The following is a 4,926-nucleotide window of genomic DNA, read 5'->3' on the forward strand; positions in this document are numbered from 1 at the left end:
GGCCTACACATAGGTAGCAACCCCCCCCCCCCCCGGCTCCTCCGGGTTACCAGTGCCGGCAGCGGGAGACTGCCTTACTGTCCTTCTAAACAACACTGCAGAAGCAACATTGCACACCTCAACATATTATTACTAAGCGTACATCATGAATGAACTCTGTTCAGCAAGCTACCGGGTAATGGACTACTCTAAAATGGCGGCCGCTTGGGAGATAGAACTGGAACAGGAACTCAATTTACGCTTCGCTAAGCTGGACAGGCTGCTTGACAAAATATGCCACAACCAGCCTTGTCAGGTCGCTACAGAGAGCGCTGGCCACAGGTTTACACTCTGCCACATCAAATCCATGTATTGCAGAGCCCGGAACAAAAAATGGAGCCCAGAGAGGAGCAATAATGGAGGTGAGACCTTTACCCTTACCTTTACCCGCCCTACCACAGCCACAGGTGGTTGCCGATGTCCCCCGGGGGCCCGATCACCTCATATATAGCAGAGAGGAAGCGTCATATGGCTCACAGACGGTGCTGGGGGGCTCGGGGGCGGCTGGAGGCCACCCGCATACCATACAGCTGACCGATGTGCCCACATGGCTCCTATCGGAACACGGGGAATCAGCAGGGACTATACTAGCCGAGATGAAGAGTAGCGACAAAGGCCCTGTTTTGCATCGCAGTAAAGCCCAACTAATAACAGCACCACCAGAGCTGCTCGCAGTGCAGGAACATATCAAAGGTGCATTGGCTGTCACTCCACGACTTTTCCCATACAGTAAGCTAGAGGAGGAGAGAGGCTCAGAAGTGGGGATAGTCGCTATCGCTCTGGGACTGCGCCTTCACAATGTGCACTTAACATCAGATCCATACGAGCATGAGATTATTAAGCCAAATAACCCCACTGACGGCATATCAGATATAACCTCGTGGAGCACACAACTGGACACAGGCTGAAAACCATAGCATTTTTGCATGCCCAAAACTCATCTCACTCAGCTAAACCTGTGCTATTACGTTAAGTCTATTTTGCATAATGTCCCCCAAAAGCTTTCTCTCTATGGTAACCTTCCTCAAAACCTGTAAAATGTTTGTTTGCCTCCTTTAAACCCTGTAAAATGCATGAACAATGTTGGCGCTTGTAAACACCTGAACCTGAGTCATCATATTTGGCAGCAACCCTCCTTTATTGCACTTAGTAATGGCCCAGGTATCCCCATATCAGCAATCGGTAGCCGCACATTTATATTGTTGCCCTCTCTCCAAGATGCAATTTTTCAATGCCCCCATATGATTAGCTAATGGGCAAAGCTGCAATGTGTATATGTTACCCTATTTCATTACATATAATTGTGCAAATGTTTATACTGGCTCCATAAGATCCTAGGACTGCGCTAATATGACAACCAGTGTGCCTGAACATATGGACTCTGAAATAATCACATTGTTATCTGTTTGTTTTTTTTTTGTTTGCTTAGTTTTATTTAGGTGTAATAAAATCCCCTGGACATTCAAGAAAGCAGAAAAGGTCCAAATGTGGCCTGTAACAATGTTATTAGGGGTTAAAAAATGAGGATTAGCTTTGTTAGTATTCAACCAAATGATTGTTATATGGCTGACTTTATCTGTCCTGTACATATTTATATACTTATTTCTCCCTCAATAAAAAATTTAAAATAAAAAAAAAAAAAAAAAAAAAAGGATGTTTAAAACGTTTGCTGGCATGTTTAATCGTTTTTTGTGAGGTACATTGGTGATGAAACTTATTGGGGCATGAATTTTCCACATGGCTGACTTATATTTCTGCATAGAAACAGTTAACTGAGGTTCCCACTGTTGTAATAATGAGTGGGAGGGGCCTATTTTTTGCGCAGTAAAAATTCAGTCTCAGTCTTCCTGCTTCTTCCTGCATGACCCAGGACGTCTCTAGAGAGCTCAAGGGACTTCAAAAGTCATTTTTGAGGGAGGTAATCAGTCACAGCAGACCTGTGACAGTGTTGTTGACTGTGTTAAAAACATTTTTTTCTCTCTTTGATTATCCATTTTGGGTATTAAGGGGTTAATCATCCATTTGCAAGTGGGTGCAATGCTCTGCTAACTTAATACATTTACTGTGAAAATTTGGTTGCTATAACTGATTTGGTTCATTGTTATTTCAACTGTGACAGTTTGTGCTTCTTAAAGGCGCAGTAGCGTTTTCTATATTGCTTGTAAATTTATTTTAGAGTGTTCCAAGCTTGCTAGTCTCATTGCTAGTCTGTTTAAACATGTCTGACACAGATGAATCTGTTTGTTCACTATGTTTGAAGGCCAGTGTGGAGCCCCATAGAAATATGTGTACTAAATGTATTGATTTCACTTTAAATAATAAAGGTCAGTCTTTATCTGTAAAGGAATTATCACCAGATAACGAGGGGGAAGTTATGCCGACTAACTCTCCTCACGTGTCAGTACCTTCGCCTCCCGCTCAGGAGGCGCGTGATATTGTGGTGCCAAGTACATCAGAGACGCCCATACAAATAACTTTACAAGACATGGCTACTATTATGAATAATACCCTGACAGAAGTATTATCTAAATTGCCAGAATTAAGAGGCAAGCGCGATTGCTCTGGAATAAGGACAGAACGCGCTGGTGCTGTGAGAGCCATGTCCGATACTGCGTCACAGTTTGCAGAACATGAGGACGGAGAGCTTCATTCTGTGGGTGACGGATCTGATCCAGGGAAACCGGATTCAGAGATCTCTAATTTTAAATTTAAGCTTGAGAACCTCTGTGTATTGCTAGGGGAGGTATTGGCTGCTCTGAATGACTGTAACACAGTTGCAATTCCAGAGAAATTATGTAGGCTGGATAGATACTATGCGGTGCCGGTGTGTACTGACGTTTTTCCTATACCTAAAAGGCTTACAGAAATTATTAGCAAGGAGTGGGATAGACCCGGTGTGCCCTTTTCCCCACCTCCTATATTTAGGAAAATGTTTCCAATAGACGCCACTACACGGGACCTATGGCAGACGGTCCCTAAGGTGGAGGGAGCAGTTTCTACTTTAGCTAAGCGTACGACTATCCCAGTGGAGGATAGTTGTGCTTTTTCGGATCCAATGTATAAAAAATTAGGTTACCTTAAGAAAATGTTTGTTCAACAAGGTTTTATCTTACAGCCCCTTGCATGCATTGCGCCTGTCACTGCTGCTGCGGCATTCTGGTTTGAGTCTCTAGAAGAGGCCATTCACACAGCTCCATTGGATGAAATTATGAACATGCTTAAAGCACTTAAGCTAGCTAATGCATTTGTTTCTGATGCCATTGTACATTTAACTAAACTAACGGCTAAGAACTCTGGATTCGCCATCCAGGCGCGCAGAGCGATATGGCTTAAATCCTGGTCAGCTGACGTGACTTCTAAATCTAAATTGCTTAATATTCCTTTCAAGGGGCAAACCTTATTCGGGCCCGGCTTGAAAGAAATTATCGCTGACATTACTGGAGGTAAGGGTCATACTCTTCCTCAGGACAGGGCCAAATCAAAGGCCAAACAGTCTAATTTTCGTGCCTTTCAAAACTTCAAGGCAGGAGCAGCATCAACTTCCTCCGCTCCAAAACAGGAAGGAACTGTTGCTCGTTACAGACAGGCCTGGAAAACTAACCAGTCCTGGAACAAGGGCAAGCAGGCCAGAAAACCTACTACTGCCCCTAAGACAGCATGAAGGGATGGCCCCCTATCCGGAAACGGATCTAGTGGGGGGCAGACTTTCTCTCTTCGCCCAGGCGTGGGCAAGAGATGTCCAGGATCCCTGGGCGTTGGAGATCATATCTCAGGGATATCTTCTGGACTTCAAAGCTTCTCCTCCACAAGGGAGATTTCATCTTTCAAGGTTATCAGCAAACCAAATAAAGAAAGAGGCATTTCTACGCTGTGTACAAGACCTCCTAGTAATGGGAGTGATGCACCCAGTTCCGCGGACGGAACAAGGGCAAGGATTTTACTCAAATCTGTTTGTGGTTCCCAAGAAAGAGGGAACCTTCAGACCAATCTTGGACCTAAAGATCTTAAACAAATTCCTAAGAGTTCCATCATTCAAAATGGAAACTATTCGAACCATCCTTCCCATGATCCAAGAGGGTCAGTACATGACCACAGTGGACTTAAAGGATGCCTACCTTCACATACCGATTCACAAAGATCATTATCGGTACCTAATATTTGCCTTTCTAGACAGGCATTACCAGTTTGTAGCTCTTCCCTTCGGGTTAGCTACGGCCCCGAGAATTTTTGCAAAGGTTCTGGGCTCACTTCTGGCGGTTCTAAGACCGCGAGGCATTGCGGTGGCTCCGTATCAAGACGACATTCTGATACAAGCGTCAAGTTTTCAAATTGCCGAGTCTCATACAGAGATAGTTCTGGCATTTCTGAGGTCGCATGGGTGGAAGGTGAACGTGGAAAAGAGTTCTCTCTTACCACTCACAAGAGTCTCCTTCCTAGGGACTCTTATAGATTCTGTAGAGATGAAAATTTACCTGACTGAGTCCAGGTTATCAAAACTTCTAAATGCTTGCCGTGTCCTTCATTCCGTTCCACGCCCGTCAGTGGCTCAGTGCATGGAAGTAATCGGCTTAATGGTAGCGGCAATGGACATAGTGCCATTTGCGCGCCTGCATCTCAGACCGCTGCAATTATGCATGCTAAGTCAGTGGAATGGGGATTACTCAGATTTGTCCCCTCTACTAAATCTGGATCAAGAGACCAGAGATTCTCTTCTCTGGTGGCTTTCTCGGGTCCATCTGTCCAAGGGTATGACCTTTCGCAGGCCAGATTGGACGATTGTAACAACAGATGCCAGCCTTCTAGGTTGGGGCGCAGTCTGGAACTCCCTGAAGGCTCAGGGTTCGTGGACTCAGGAGGAGAAACTCCTCCCAATAAACATTCTGGAGT

This window comes from Bombina bombina, chromosome 3, assembly GCF_027579735.1.
Source record: "Bombina bombina isolate aBomBom1 chromosome 3, aBomBom1.pri, whole genome shotgun sequence".
NCBI lineage: Eukaryota > Metazoa > Chordata > Amphibia > Anura > Bombinatoridae > Bombina > Bombina bombina.